The following is a 16,189-nucleotide window of genomic DNA, read 5'->3' as shown; positions in this document are numbered from 1 at the left end:
TGCCCCCTCCCCCACATCACGTGGTGTCGACTGAGCCCTTTCTGTGACAGTGCAGCAGGGCGCCTCCTGTAAACAGCGGCACTGCAGCCATCTTCGGAATCTGTCTTCCCCGGACACGACAGAGCACACAGCCTGTGGAGGGCTCGCCCAGAGCACGCCCAGCGCTCGTGGTTGCAGATGAGAAATGCAGCAGGGCTCGCTCTTTCTGGGGCTTGTCTGTTTCCTTCCAGGCTTTTTTCTGCATGCAGCTGGATTCATTAAGCATTGTGACCCCCAGCTGGTAGCGGGGGCCACTGCCCCGAGGACCTTACAGGACCCATCCAAGGTCCGTTTCCACCGGGGTTGTGGGGAGATGGGGGTTTGTCCCCACGTTCTCCGCCATCAGAGCTGGTCACGCGTGTGGCGGGGTTGGATGTGGCACTGACATGTGTGTGCACCTGGCCTGCTGGGTAGGAAGCTGGGACCCCCCCCCAACCAGGGGAAAACCCCAGTCTCAACAGAATCAGAGGATTGGGCCGTGCACACCTGGTGATTCCTTCCCGGTCCTTGGTTTTTGTGGAGGGGCCCTGGGCATATGAAGGTCTGTGCTGACAGGTGGGCAGGGAGGCGATTCCTTGGTCTTGAGGGTGAGGACTCTCAAACCATCGGGCTGGAGGGAGGTCACCGTGAGGCCCCAGAGGTACCCAGTGCCAGCCATTCGCACCATTCCCTACCCCAGGTTAGAGCCAGCCTGGGAGGGGCAGGATGGGGATCTGGGGACTGTGACCCTGAGCTGACCCGGCAGGACACCAGGTTGACACCATCCCTTCTGCTGAATAGCATTACTTTGGCGAGATCTTGCCGTTTGACTAAAGAGAAGCAGGGAGACCCTTAACACTCCTGAACACAGATCGTGGACCAAGTGAGGCAGGTTGTGAGCTTTGCACTTGGGCACGATTCTTCAGCACTGACCGTGCCCCTGCTGTGTGCTGAGCCCCAAGTCAGATGTTTTGACGCTCACAATTGTGTAAGACCCAAGCGTGGTCCTCAGATGCTCCACAGCCTGGGGTGTTGTCAGGGGTGGGGTGTGCTGCCATGTGAAACCAGGGGGCCACGCGGGGGCCTTCTGGGAGCCCGATGTGGTTGGGAACACTTGTCTATGGACATGGTGTGCAGTGGAGGGAAAGGCTAAGGGCACAGTACAAACCCTAGGACAGCCATCAAATGCAGACCTTGTGGGGAGGTCGAGGGAGAGCACATGACTCGAGCCAGTGTGAGGGAGCAAAGACCTGTGTGCAGGAGTCACAGCCTGCAAGGGCTCTTAGAGTCCAGGCTGTCGTTTTGTGACACCCCCCCCCCCGACTCGGGGCAACTCTGGGACTTGTTTTCTTACAGAGTGGTCTGTACCTTGGTGGCCAAGAAATTTCTAGCAGGAAGGAGACTTGTGTGAGGCCACTCAGCCAGTTCTCGTCTCTCTTTCTGGCCAGGACCCTCTTTTCTACAGTTGCCTCCCTTACAAATCAAGCTCGGGAAGGAGCCGTGCACTTCAGAGGTGCTGACAGCTCAGCCTTCCCAAGCGAGGAAAACCCCTAAAATGCGTTCCTGTGCCCATAAAAGTGGCAGCTTCTGTCCCGTCTTTCAGGCTGGCCCCTGTGCACATTTAGGAGTCAAATGTGGCTCTTCGGTTCATTGTTCTCCAAGTTCAAGGTGCCCCCTCCCTCGGTGGTCACCTGCTCCTGGCCTCTGCATTAGAGGCCTAGATGCAGCCGTTCCCTCTTGGAGACCCCACCATTCCCACCCCTGTTGGAGCTCACCTGGACTGATGGGTCATTCCCGGCCATCACTGTTGACTGTTTGCCCAGAGTGGGAATGATCAGCTGTCAGCGCCCAGAAGAATCTGGATCTCGGTCATTTTCTCCTTTTCGGACTAAACTCAGAACCTGAACTCCATACCACCTTTTGTTCCTATAGCTGATCTTACTGGGCAGAGTCTGAATTTCTCAGTTCTTTTTTTTTTTTTTTTTTTTTAATTTTTTTTTTTTTAACGTTTATTTATTCTGAGGCAGAGAGAGACAGAGCATGAACGGGGGAGGGGCAGAGAGAGAGGGAGACACAGAATCGCAAGCGGGCTCCAGGCTCTGAGCCATCAGCCCAGAGCCTGACGCGGGGCTCGAACTCACGGACCGCGAGATCGTGACCTGAGCTGAAGTCGGACGCTTAACCGACTGAGCCACCCAGGCGCCCCTGAATTTCTCAGTTCTTATTGAGCTCCTAGAAAACCCACGTACCCTGCAGCCCAGGAACATAGCAAGGTGGTTGAATGCATGGCTGGGACGTCTATAGCGTGCTGTGTCTCTTTTGGTAAGTGTATGGAGTTCTCGGTTTCTTTGTCCATGTCTGCCACATGAGGGTAGGAACCGAACCTGCCTTGTGGGCGTGTGTGCATGCAGCGGGCATAGGAAGAAGTGACTTGAGTGTTGAGGTCCTCAAACCTGTGTGGCCTTGGCCAGAGACTGGGCCTGCTTCGGGAATGGTGCCTTTCTCGTCATTATGTCCTGTTCACGTCTGAGGCTGGAGGCAGGACTCTGGGCTGAGGGGCACTGGGGGCTCAGAGGCCAGGCTAGAGTCGTTAGAGCTTAACGGGCCTTTCCCAAATCTGGGTGTCTGGGAATTTCTATGAACTTAATTCTTAAGCAGCTCACCCTCCAACGTTGTGTTGCTAACTGCATCCCCCTCTGCACAGGTGCGTGTCGGCGATCATACAGGGAGTGTGGCCTGGGTACTTGGGTTTGAACTCCAGTCCTCTGCCTAACGGCAAGGAAGTCCCCACCCCTCTGTGTAACGGGGGCTTCTGGCCCTCTTGGACGGCTACAGGGTCCCCACAGGGCTTTCGCCTAATGTGTGGGACACACGGGGTGGGGTTAATGAGGTTAGTCTTTGCTGTGTTTTCCTCCAAGTTAGTCTGAAGAGCTGAGCCGTGTTCTCATGGGAGGAGCTGGTGCCTGGACCCCCCCGGGACACTGGCCACCTCTGCCTAAGCTCCTGTCGCCACACCCTCTCCGGCGTGACCCGAGCGGGCCTCAAGTCTCCCGGCACAGGTTGGCTGTGCCTTATCTCTAGATGGCCATTCTGTCTTCCTGTTTTAGAAAGAGTGGGGCCTCCTCCGCCCTCACGAGCCCTGCCTTCGAGGAGTAAGCTGGCAGGCTCCATCCACTTCGGCTTCCAAAGAATAGTTTTGTGTCTCAGTACCTCTTCCTATCTTCAGACTCCTCCAGGGGTGACTACCTCTCAGATCTTTCAAAGAGGCAGCGGTCCCAACCACACAGCCAAATTTCCCTGGAAGATTTGCAGAGTTAGGGACACAAGGGGCTGAGCCAAATCCACAGTCGGGGTGAGTATTGGTGCAATTATCTGCCCAAGGAAAGGAGAAGCTGATTGAGCCCTTCACCATGCTACTTTCTTTCTTTTCTTTCCCCCCCTTAAAGTTTATTTATTTTGAGAGAGACAGAACGTGAGCAGGTGAGGGGCAGAGAGAGAGAGAGAGAGAGAGAGAGAATGAGAATGAGAATCCCAAGCAGGCTCCACGCTGTCAGCACAGAGCTCAGTGTAGGGCTTGAGCTCACGAATCCATGAGATCATGACCTGAGCGAAAATCAAGAGTTGGACACAACCGACTGAGCCACCCAGGCTCCCCGACCATCAACTTTCTCACGTGACCTTTTCTTTATTTTCTTAACTGCATGTATATGACGGATGGACGTGTTATGTTGTGCAAGTTTGAGGTGTTACTTTGATACGTTTATATATGGCAATGTGATTGCTGATATAGTGGTATGATACAGTGTCGTCTAAATTCATCGTACTGTGCGTTAGATCTCTATGGCTTACACTTTTTGCAAGTTTGCATCGTGAAACGCTAACACTCTTATCCCTAAGCTCTGGCCACCCCTTGGTGGCCACCATTGTACTTTCTGGGTTTTTCAGGTTTAACCTTCCTAGATTCCACTTATATCTGAGGTTACACATACTTGCCTTCCTCTGTCTCACTTCTCCGGCGTAGTATCACGTGCTCAGGGGCCACCCGTGTTGTCGCAAATGGGAGAATATTCCCCCTTTCTCGTGGCTGAGTAATATTGTGCACACGGAGCACATCTTTTTTTATCCATTCATCTGTGGAGGAGCATTTAGGTTGTTTCCGCATCTTGACCGTTGAGAATAATGCTTTGATAAACATGCGAGCACATACATCTGAAAATTCTGTTTTCCTGCCCTTTGCATATATACCCCAAAGTGGAATGGTTGGATCATATAACGGATCTATTTTTAATTTTTTGAAGAACGTCCATACTGGTTTCCACGGTGGTCGGACCAATTTACATTCCCGCTAACAGCGAACCTGGTTTCCTTTTTACCACCCCGTCACCAGCACCCTTCGTCTCTTGTCTCCTTGGTGGTAGCCATTCCACCAGGTGTGAATTGACATCTTGTGATTTGGGGTTGCAACTCCCCAATGATTAGTGATGTGGAACATCTTTTCATGTGTCTGTTTGCCATTTTGGTCTCCCACGTGATCTGTGCTCTACCCTGGGGCTCTCCAGGTTCCCTTTGACCTCATTGACCCCAGGGCTTGACATGGGTCTTCCCATGGACCCGGGGCCCAGGAAGCAGACGGGAAGTCCTCACTGGCTTTTGGTATCAGATTTGTGCCTTGCAGATATTTTCTGCCTTTCTATGGCTGTCTTTTCATGTTCTCGATACTGACCTTGAAACACAAATGTTTTTCCATTTGATGAAGTCCAGTTTGTTTCCTTTGCTTTGTGCTTTGGTATTAATCCAAGGTCATGAAGATTTATGCCTATATTTTCTGTCTAAGGGTTTGACAGCATTACTTCTTCCATCCAGAAGAGCCAAGTTTGAACCATTTTGAGTGCAAATGTGTGCGCATGTGTGAAGTAGGGGTCCAGCCACCTTCATTCTACCGCCTGTGGTTATCTAGGTGTTCAGTTCTGTTTGCATTTGCTTTCAGAGGAGCAGAGCTACCTGAGGGGGCCCAGGGCCAGGGCAGCAGGAGAACCACACCCTAGATGTATTGCATTTGGTGATTAATCTTCCAAAGAAGAGTGACTTTTTTTTTTTTAATGTTTATTTATTATTAAGAGACCGAGCATGAGCATGGGAGGGACAGAGAGAGGGGGAGACACAGAATCCGAAGCAGCCTCCAGGCTCCAAGCTGTCAACACAGAGCCCGACGCGGGGCTCGAACTCACGGACCGCGAGATCATGACCTGAGCTGAAGTCGGACGCTTAACCGACTGAGCCACCCAGGCGCCCCAGTTGACATTTTTTTAAAAAGAGAAAACCGGCACACATTGGAAGATTTTCAGGCATTTGGAACCAATTTCTTGTCGTCAAGATTATACGAGTCAAGAATTCTAAAGCTCTTTCACAGGAGCCTTGCTAGTACATAGGAGCTTGGGGTTTGGTTTTGTTTTTTAGGTTTATGAAAAAGAAATAATGCTTGGAGCCCATAACTAACTAGCCCGTGTTGGCGATACGGAGCCTGAATGTGATTAAACATGCTGCTGTTGGGTGTTTTCCCCACTCGGAGGCTGGCTGACACAAAGAACTTTCTAGTTGTTTTTCATGTAAAGGGAAAAAACAGTCTGTTCACTTGTACTTACCCCCTCCACTGCTCAAGGAACAGGAAGGTACACGGCAGTTAAATTTAGCCAAATAGCGAGCGGTACGCAGCGTATGAATAAAACAACTTTTTGCCAAATTGTTAGGGGAGCATAAAATCAAACCTGTAAATGCCCGTCCCCGCTAAGAAGGTGGGCGGCTCTGGGGACATGTTCTCCTGAGAGCCGTTGAGAATTGGTCCCAGGAAGGTTTTGCCAAATGTGAGCGGAACAACTTGTTGTTTAAACAAGATCGCCGCGGGAGGAAGCATCCCGGTGTGCTGAGTTTGTACGAAGCGATGAGGGCTCTGGGCAGGAACTCTGACTTCGGGGTCCCCATCCCAGGTAGCTGAGGTGCTGTTGGGGCCGAGGGGGAGTGAGTGCTCCCAACACGGACCACGTGAAAGTAGGGTAGGGGGTGAATCAGCCCAGGAAATGGTGGGAATGATCACCATTCTGGAACATTTGACAAGGATTATCCCATCTGAAGTCCTGAGAAACTGGGTGATGCCCCGTGAAGATGACGAATCTTGAGGCTCAGGGAGTTCGTGCTTTCGCCCAGGTCACACTGCAGGGCTGGGACGTGAAGCCAGCCTGTCTGACTCCAAGCCTGTGACTGGTCTCTGTGCCACGATGAGCCACCAAGCTCAGTGCGACAGTCAAGTGGCATAAAGCCGGGAAGGAGAAACCAGCCTAGGCTGGAGGCTGAGGTCTATGTTAGCGAGAAGAACCGGGTCAAGGGGGTGACTCTGGAGGAGTCCCATGGTGCTCTGAGGCTCATTTCCTCAAATATGACATGGGGGTGATGGGCTCCCCTCGTCTCCAGAGACCTGAGGACTATGCCACACCACACGCTGGCCCAGGCTTTGCTCATGGCCAAGCTTGGTGCACGTACAGCTCCCTGGGTGCCTTCTGGGTACATTCCTGTCCCCAGCTGGGGCCCTGCAAGCTGCATGGGGGCCCTGCCGCTGTGCCCCAGAGCCAAGAGCCTTCCCTCTGTGCTGTGCTGGCTTTTGGGAGCACCAAGGAAATTAACTCTTCTGTGTGCTCCAGTGGAGGGCACACGCCCCTTTGTCCTAAGAGGACGTAAGCCTAGCAAAGGGGAGGGCTCTAACACACGAGGGAAGAATCGAGTAGGTGGTGGAAAAAGAAAGTACAGAAGAAAAAAAATGAAGCTGGGTGATGAGGCCAGAACACAGAGAGCTTTCCCTGCGGTCTTGTGCCCAAAGATAGGTGGGAATTTCACTCCAGGCTTCCTAGTAACCCTAATAAAGAGGGAAATGAGATCCCTTAAAAATCCACATCGTGCACCGGAGGGAACCACTGAGCCCCATCGCTCAGAAGCAGCTTTCTCTGAGCGATCCCAAGGCGTCTCCTGCCCTTGACCACCCGTCCAAAGAATCTGCACGAGCCAGGTTTGCAGTTTGCCTCCGTGTGTTACCTCCCCATGATGGCCCAACCTTCCCCGCTCCGTTCAGGGGCTCCCTGACTTCTGACCACTTCCTGCGGTGCTGTCTTCTAATTTTTATAAAACATTGGTTACGATTTTCACTGGACCTCCTCCAGGCGCGATTGCTAAACCCACCACGTGCAGGTTTGGGGTCTGGGTGAGCTGTTCCTGCAGCTGGCGTCTGATTTCCTCTCCAGGGTGTCTGCCCCTTCCTCCGGCCAGCCCTTCAGGAGGCATCGCCGAGGCCCAAGGGAAGTAGTGATTTTCCTCTGTTGTTGAAGGGGGCCGTGCCTTGGAGAGGCGAACGCTGTCCCCAGGCGCACGGCATGGGCCCGGCCACCCCCCTCCTTCTCCGGTGCTTAAAGCTGACCTCTCAACCTGCCCCACTTCCCCACTGGGGATTTCTCTATGAGCTGCTTTTCATTTGATGGAATAAATATGACTTTGTGATGGGTTCTAGTGTTTTCCTGTGAACTGGGCTTTGAGCCTGGAACACTTTGGGAGTCATTAGATTTTAAGAAAAAAAGTTACAGAGGAGAAGAGCAGGGAGGGGACATCACACCAGCTGCCGTGCTTGGGAAAATCAGCTTCCCGGCCACTCTGGGGCCCGAGGGCAGCACGTTTGGCTGCTGGCCCACCGGATAGCAAGCCTGTTAAAGGGTCTTTAGAATCTCTTTCCTCTTTGGTTTTAGGGATACATGAAAAAACCGAGTTAGCTGAAAGCCTTGGGCTTCTTCCCTCTCCCGTCCCGGCCTTGGTGGCTGTTATAACTAAGAAACAGGGCACTATTTTGTTTTTGCGGGCACTGGGCCTGGGCAGTATATGGGCAGAAGAATAAGCCTGGGTCTCCCGGGCTCTTCCAGGGGCCTTCAGGAAGAAAGCATGTTGTCTGTTCCCTGGGCGGGGGGAGAGGGGGCACCAAAGGAGTCAGTCCATCTTATTCCAGGAGAGGACCCAGAGGCTGGTGTGGTGACCAGGAAAGACCAGGGTGCCGGGCACGCACGGGCAGCCCAAGGACCTTGGTGAGACAGGCCTGTAGGGGCAGGGTCGTTTGCAGCTGCTCCCGGGTCACAGGTCACCTGAGCACCTGGCTTGCTGTCCTTTGGAAGGAAAGGCCTTTCCGGGCCCCAAAGAGAGTGGGGGTCTGTCCTCAGCCTGGTCGGGCACCCCCCCCCCCCAGGGGCTTCCTTGACCTTGCTGTGTCCCCTAGACTGCCACAGCCCCCTTCTGAGTGCGAGGGCCCTCAAGTGCTCCCGTGGAGAGAGGTTGGGGTAGGCGAGTCCCTGCCTGCGGTCGGTCGGTGGGTTGACTGTGGCCCCCTGGGGCTCCCGCAGAGTCCTGTCAGCCCTACGTGAGCCAGGGACACTCCAGCAGCACACAGGCCGCAAGTGGGCGTGCAAAGCCTGCCTCTGCCAGACTCTTCTGGCAACTGCCCCTTCTTTTCTCATCTTTATTTCATTTTATTTTTCTCAAACATCTCCTTCTGTTGTTGCCATGGGCACATTTTTAGCACTTGAGACATACTCCGATGGAACAGCCCAGTGGCCTCTGCTGGTGGGCCCCCCCCCACCCCCACTGTGGGCAGGCAGAGCCTTTCTGGAAGTCCTGGAGGGACAGCCCATCCCTCCGCAGCCGTGGGCCAGGGGGAGACCAGGGTCTGCGCCCCCGTTCCCCGCTCCCCAGGGCTGGAGCGGGGTGCACAGACGAGGCCTGGGAGCCAGGCCTGCGTCCCACGGCCCCGTCGCACGGTGTCCGCGCGTTGCTGGCAGACAGGTGCACGGTTTTGAGCGTCCGGCCACTCGGGAAAGGCCCTACGGTGGCGACGAGCCGTCGTCGTCCTTGCTCGGAGCCCTTGGGGTTCCCGCGGATGTTTGCTCCCTGACAAACACCGGCAGCTGCTCTCCCGTGTGGGACGCGGCTCTCACGGTGGCGAAGCACAGTCCCCGGGGAAGCGGTGACCTTGGCGGTGTGTTGGTCAGACACCTGCGTTGGATGGTTTCCCACGTGGCTGGCGTGTCACGTGCAGCACCGTCTACGAGCTAAACGGTAAATGGACTCCAGCCCGGTAACAGGAGGGGAGTAAGGTTTTCTCCGGGGCAGCACCTCAGGGCCATGAACAGGCCTCGTTAGCTTGCCCAGAGCTTCTGTCGAAGGCTGTGGAACCCGTTTCTTCCCCCACCCCCACCCCAGGCTAATTGAAAGCCCAAGGAAACAGACATATGGTAACTGGTAAATACCCTACACACTCTGAGTATTTTCTAGGAAAAAATACTTGGTGTGGGGAGCTCTGGGTGGCGAATTCTCGCTTTTCTTACCTCTGTCCTCTTTTCCTGAGGCCTGATGGCTCGACCATTTCTCCAGTTAACGTTTAGAAGGGACTGACCTGTGTCATGCTCCCACTGTTCCCCCACCAGCACTGGTCGAAGCTCAGTCCTCTGAGCTCATCCCTTCCCCGAGGCCTCGGGGAACTATTTCCTCCTTCCAAGCCTGCACATCGCGAACCCCAGAGCCTCCCCTGGAGCCTCAGCGAGCCTGCCTGACCAGGGGCTGCCATCAGGTTGCTTCCTGTAAGCACGGTCTGGCAAAGCGTCGGTCCATGGCGTCCTTGGGGTTAATGCTTTTAGGGGCAGAGGTCGAGAGCCAAGCTGGCATTTGCCAGACCGGATTTCTTATCAGCCGGGCCCATGGGTGCCTGTTGGTTCTTAGGGCACTTCAAGGAATGACCTCGTGTCCCTGAGAGTGGCTTGGGGAATGGGACCACCCGCTCTTCAGTTTGCTCAACATTCTGTGGTGTTCTGGGACTTGGTCTGGATACATCTTTTCAGTCTCCGTCGTTCTCGGGGCTCCAGGGGCCACCAGCAGACCAGAGGGACTTGGGTGGGCCCTGGGCGAGGTCCCAGCTTGGAGGGTACCACAGAGGGAGGGGTTGACTTCTTTTGGTGCCTCAAGATCACGTTGGATGACGATTAACCACCCTGCGATTCGTCTCTTGGGCCCCAACTCCAGAACAACCCCACAGGGAACGGTCCATCCCTGCTGTGAGAAACCCCAGGACTCTTGATTGACAGGTAGCCAGTGCTGCCCGGGAGAGGGGAACCTGAAGGCCCACCTTCTCCCCTAAGCTGTTGGGATCACCTGTCATCAGGCAAGTTGGGTCCCAGGCCCAAGGCATGCTGGGAAACCGGAAGGTGAATTGTGACCTCGCCCAGATGGGAAGCCAGTGGGTCCTTGAACCTGGGGGTCGGTTGGTCTTGAGCCGAGTGTCTGCTGCCCTTGGACCCAGATTACGTCCCTCCAGCCCGTCCTCCCTCCTTCCGCGCTCCAGGACCACCCACGTGAGACTGGCCTTTGGGGAAATCCAGAACATGAATCACGTTTTACCACAAATAGAAGCAGAACCTTGCATCCTTGGCTGTGGAAATGTGCCCTGCACCCGCGTGCTTGGTTTTCTGTCTTGTCCCCGTGGCCCTGAGCTGGTCGAAGCTCATCCCCCCCTGCCTCAGGAGCTCCTTCAGGGCAAAGGGATTCACCTGAAACCTGGGACCCCCTGGCGACTGGTGCGGGTGACACGGCTCACACCCTCAAAGCCAGGAGCCACTCTGGAAAGGATGCATCGAGCGCGGCAGGGCTGGGGGGCACCTGCGCGTGTGAGTGTCCACGGGAATAATTGCCAGCAAGCAATAAATGGCTCTTGGTTTTGTTCTTAAGCCCTGTGGGAAAAAGGAAAAGTTGCTGTCACTTTTCTCTGTTCAAGGTCCCTGGTGTGGTGTGGACATTCTGTACGGTTCAGGCGGCTGGGACAGTTTCCCTGGGTTGCTCTAAGGAACCAGTTAAAGCGACAACAAATGCTTGTCTTTCTGGAGGTACAGAAGTTCTACGTTGTTTTTTGGTTTTTTGGGTTTTTTTACCGGATGATGTGGTTCCCGCAAATATAGACACCTGCTTGTCTATTCTGGCAGTCCGCACACACAGGAGCACACACGCACACTGGGCTAACTGCAGTCGCCCCGCAAGCCTTGGGTGGGGAGGGGGCGGTGGCTCGGGCTCCTGGGAACCTGAGAGCCGCCCGTGTGGCTGGCTTTCTGTCCACCTGTTACCTGAGCCACAAAAGGAGGTGGCCTGCAGGCACCTCCCTGGGAGGGCCGTGACTCATTAAGATCCATGTTTTATTTAAGAAGCTAATCTCCTTATCCTGTGGCCATCTGAACCTCCAGCTGACTGCGGACAACATTAAAATCAGAGCTGAGGAGTGGCTTAAAACCAGGCGCCCCCCGTGGGACACAGCCAGCCCTCTGGGGAGTCAGTCCCCTTCTGCGAGTTACCGCCGACAGCCCGGCCCCTGGGTGCTCGGAGGGCCTGGCGAAGCCAGGTTTTCCCACCCTTGTGTTATTTTCCTAACAGCTTCACTGAGAAAGCACTCGGGCCTATACCCGTCACCTGGTAACGTGCGATGCAGTGGTTTTTAGTAGGTCCACAGCTCAGGGGAAGAACGTGGCCTTGGGAGACCCAGCTGCCTCTGAGTCGCTGGTGCTCCCGGGCCAAGGAGAGCGTGGGCTGCATGCGCGGTGTCCATGCTGAGCCTTCCTCCTGCCTGGTTGTGTCGCGCATCCCTGGAGAGAGTTGGGCCAACGGCCAGAGTGGCTGAGGGTCCACACAGGGATGGATGGCGTGGCCCTTGCCGCTCTCTTAGCTTGCAAAGGACTTCGCTCCTTTCCGGCCCCCTGCGCCAGATCTGAGCCAGGCTGGTTCTGTCTTGCTCTTTACTCCTGCTGTCTTTCCGGCACCTGGCCTAGGGCTAGCCCTTCGTCAGGGTCGAGTTGAATAAATTTCTGCCGGGCCAGGCTCTCGATGCTGGCCCCTTGCGGTGACACAGAGCTCAGGGTCGCCGTGATGGGCTCTGCCCTCAGGCCACTGCTCGCCCATCAGTCACCGCGTGGACCCTGTCGCCATCCTGGGTCTTGGTGCTGGTGGAGTAAAGGGTTGAACTCCATTCCAGACAGGAAGAGCGACCTCTGACACGAGGCTCCTAAGGCCCCGACCGTAAGGCTTAGCATCAGGTAGGAGTTCTAGGATGTTCCAAGTAAGAAGTCCAAGAGCTGGGGGCTCATCCAGAAAGTGGGAAGACGGGAAAGTGGTTTCAAAAGGCCACACACCAGGGTCTCAGCCTCCCACGGCCAGGCCCTCACGCAGGGACGCCGGTGACTGTGAATCCCACGACTGAGCCGTCCACACCTCACTGTGATTGGGGTGCCCCCCCCCCCCCCGCACAAACCCAGCCCCCAGGGGAGCTCTTGCCTCTGGGTTTGAAAAGAACCCAGACTTGATCTGTCTTGGCGAGGCCTGGGGACAGGCTTCCAGGGCTGTCTGCAGCATGGGCATGGGTCATACCATGGGCTCCCACCCCACAGCCATCCCCCACCCCCCAGGCCTTGCCTCCCTGAGTGCATCGGCCCGCTATGCCACTTAGCAGATGACTCCGGGCCCCGTCAGTGGGGCCAACGGGGCCTTGCGCTTAGCGGTCCTTCCTCCCAGGTGCCTCGCACCATGGGGGGCACACATTCCCGTGTGAATGTGGAAGGCACCACGCCCACCCTGTGGGGACTCGCCTCGGAAGTGATGCCACATCACTTCTGCCACCTGATGTTGTTCAGAGCAAAGCACGAGGCCAGCCCATTTCCGGGGGTGAGGAGGTGCACTCCCCCCCCTCGGGGGCTGGGGTGGGGTGCAGCAGCAAAGTCCCGTCGGGAAGGGGCTTTGATCACCACAGGAGGCAGGTGTCCCGAGCGGTCGATGACCCGTGCCAGGCGCAGCTGACACTCTTCACCGTGAGGGGCATGGATGCAGACCAAGGCACCCACCGTGGAGTCCAGCGGCTCACAGGCCTGGCGGGGGCGGCACCCAGGGTCTAATCCTGGGTGGGCCTTTGCTTCCTTCTCCTGGAGCCTCCCTGCTCCCTTCTTACACTCGGGGTGTTCGCGTATCGTGGGAAACCTCGATCTTCACCTTCCTTCGCCGGTTTCGAGAGGGGATTGGGCTCCACGCGGCAGGCAGATGGCAGCCAGCCTTGCGGGGTGGCTCCGTGGGGCGGCGTGCTCGACAGGGACTTGCAGGCTACAAGTGCCGAGCTCGATTAGTGATGCCTGCCCTGAGCGCAGAAAACGAGCTTGTGTGTTTGCTTTCCTTAGCTGGTTCGCTTTCCTTTCTCCTGTTCCGTTCTCGCCGTCCCAAGGTGTGTGCAGAATGGCCACTGTGGTCCAGCCGGAGCTGAATTTGGGGCTGTTCTGATTTAACTTGTGTGCTAGAAAAGTTGCCTTCCACGCTTGGCCCTGGTGAAGACTCCCTTCGTGTTCCTGGTTTTGAAACCCCCCAGGGATCGCCGTCTCTTCCGGATTGCCTGTGCGTTTGGAGCTCCCAGAGGGAGGTGGTTCCTCTGTGGGTCCCTAGAGCCGGGCCAGGGCCACGTGTCAGAGCCTGAGGAAAGCACGCAGTTGGGAAGGCGTGAGGACAGACCCAGCTCCGAGGGGCTGCGAGCTGTCGGCCGGTGCTGGTTTCACCGAACTGGCTTTACTTCTGCCTCCGCTGGGAAGTGTGCTGCCTGCCCGACGTGAAGCCAGAAACTGCTGTAGATCCTCAGCCCCCAGATTTTATACGTGCCCGTTCATTCTCCATGTTCATTCTCGTGCACCCCCCCCCCCCCCCCCCCCCGTGATCCCCTCCGCCCGGAGGCCTCCCCCAGCGGGACTGTCGGAAGTGTAAAACAAGACATGAAAACAGAGACAACGTAAGAAAAATCAGGTACTCTGCTGGGGGGATGGGGACGGGGACACAGGCCTGGACTGTGTCCCCAGACGGCCCCGGGGGCATGGGAAGGACGCGGACACAGCTCGCTCGGCCTGGGAGAGCTGCTTGGGGACACCACGTCACAAAGCAGGTTTGCCAGATGAAAAGGCGGGGACGTGGAAACAAAGATGAGATTTCTAACGCTAACCACAGGTTTTTTGATTTTGGGGTTTTTTTTTTTTTTAACTTTAAAATAGTGCCACACTAGGGGTGCCTGGATGGCCCAGTCAGTTGAGCGTCCGACTTCGGCTCAGGTCATGATCTCACGGTTCATGGGTTCCAGCCCTGCATTGGGCTCTGTGCCGACCGCTCGGAGCCTGGAGCCTGCTTCCGATTCTGTGTCTCCCTGTCTCTCTGCCCCTCCCCCCGCTCATGCTCTGTCTCTCTCGCGCTCTCTCGCTCTCTCGCTCTCAAAAATAAACATTAAAAATTTTTTTTAAGAAATTATTATAATTTTATGATGTGATTAACAGTGTGATATCTATGCCCTTAAAAAAGTCCTCTTCTCGGGGTGCCTAGGTGGCTCAGGTGGTTAAGTATCCAACTTCGGCTCAGGTCATGATCGCACAGTTCGTGAGTTTGAGCCCCGTGTGGGGCTCTGTGCCGACAGCTCAGAGCCTGGAGCCTGCTTCCGATTCTGTGTCTCCCTGTCTCTCTGCCCCTCCCCCCGCTCATGCGCGCGCACACGCGCTCTCTCTCTCTCTCTCTCTCTCTCTCTCTCTCTGTCAAAATAAATACACATAAAATTTTTTTTTTTTTTTTTTTTAAATAGAATAGTGCCACACTTAACACACATTTTACTATGCTCACTGCCTTGAGGTCTCTCGGCCTCGTCTTCTCCCATGTCACTTCTCGTGAAGGGCAACAGTAGCCGCCGTGTGCGCGGGGCCTTCCCTGGGCCTCCGGGGACGGTCACGGTGCCTTTGCTGGCTCTCCAGATGCGCTTTCTGAGCAAACTGCAGCCAACCACGGGACACTTGTCGAGATCCCGTGTCTGACAGTTTTGAGTAGTTTTTATTCCACGGGTAAACGTGTTTACAAGCAAGGAGACCTCGCACCGAGACCCAAGATGCCACAACCTCCATCACCAGGCCAGGTTCTAAAACACTGAGCACCACAGTAGATGGATGGACCCACCCCCACCCCCAGCAGAGCCATGTCTGCAAGTTTTTTGTTTGTTTGTTTATTTGTGAGAGAGACAGACACAGAGTGTGGGTTAGGGGCAGCGAGAGAGGGAGACACAGAATCTGAAGCAGGCTCCGGGCTCCAAGCTGTCGGCACAGAGCCCGTCGCGGGGCTCGAACTCCCGAGTCGTGAGATCCTGACCTGAGCCGAAGTCGGACACTCGACCGACTGAGCCCCCCAGGTGCCGCATCATGTCTGCAAGTTTAATGCCGAGTTTCAGATGCAGGTTCATTTTTGACCCGGAGTCAGCATCTGGTCCCCAGCTGGGCCCCAGTCATGAGTTTGAGCTCTAGATTGTAGAAATGGAAGCCTGTGAAATCTGCTCCTTATCAGACCCGAGATCGGATTCTGTGTCTGGCCTTCTAGAAACCAGAACTGCTGAGCCCAGCCAATGAGGGCTGGTTTGTGCAAGGTGGCAGGAAGTGGCTTTTTAATTGGGGGGCACCCGCACTTAAGGGGCTGCTGTTCTTGGGGTGGTGGGCAACGTGGTCATATGGTCAGACCCTAGTGAAGTGGTCCGGGCTGCAGAGGCTGCAAGTCCAGATCTGAGTGCCCTCTCCCGCCCACGGCGGACCTCTGGGACTTCGTGAGGCCGCGTCTCCTCTCCCCACCTTGCAGACCACCTTGCGATAGGAACTGACAACCCCTTTATTCGATTGGCTCCAGGGCCTGTGGCTAGGCGTGCAGGGCAGGGGTGCTTTGGCAAAATCCGGTCGGTTATAAAAAGAGGCCTCTGCCTGCCGGACGAAACATGTTCATTGTGGCCTCTTTGCTTTGGGGTAAAACTGCAGAGTTTCTTGAAATCTTAAAATAGCAAAATCAAAAAAAACCTCAGGCATTTGGTTCTTGAGTCGCAAGCAACAGAAACCAACTCGGGTCTTCAGACACGATGCATGGTTCTGTAGGAAGCATGTCAGCCGAACTCACACCGTGTCCAGGAGAGCCGGAAAATGTGTCTCAGAAACCCCACAGGACTGTTCCATGTGGCAGGATCAGCCTGGTTCCCCTCGGTCACTCTGCTTAGGGAAGCTGGTGCCATTAGTCCGACTGCAACCCT

At 55.5% G+C, this 16,189-nt stretch overlaps 1 protein-coding gene across 8 annotated transcripts in view; it reads left to right on the top strand.

Moving 5' to 3' along the window:
• Positions 1 to 16,189, top strand: part of CTBP2 (C-terminal binding protein 2) — a 159,503-nt gene that overhangs the window by 126,264 nt on the left and 17,050 nt on the right. The window contains exon 5 of one of the 8 annotated variants that reach the window (XM_053207101.1): positions 10,862 to 10,970. The exons of the other annotated variants lie outside the window; for them this stretch is intronic. The gene's annotated coding sequence lies outside the window, so the exon portion shown is untranslated. The remainder of the gene's footprint in view (positions 1 to 10,861; positions 10,971 to 16,189) is intronic. 8 annotated transcript variants of the gene reach the window in all.

This window comes from Acinonyx jubatus, chromosome D2, assembly GCF_027475565.1.
Source record: "Acinonyx jubatus isolate Ajub_Pintada_27869175 chromosome D2, VMU_Ajub_asm_v1.0, whole genome shotgun sequence".
In the NCBI taxonomy this organism is placed as follows: Eukaryota; Metazoa; Chordata; class Mammalia; order Carnivora; family Felidae; genus Acinonyx; species Acinonyx jubatus.
Note: the sequence above shows the minus strand (reverse complement) of the source record. Positions and strands in the feature narration are given on the sequence as shown.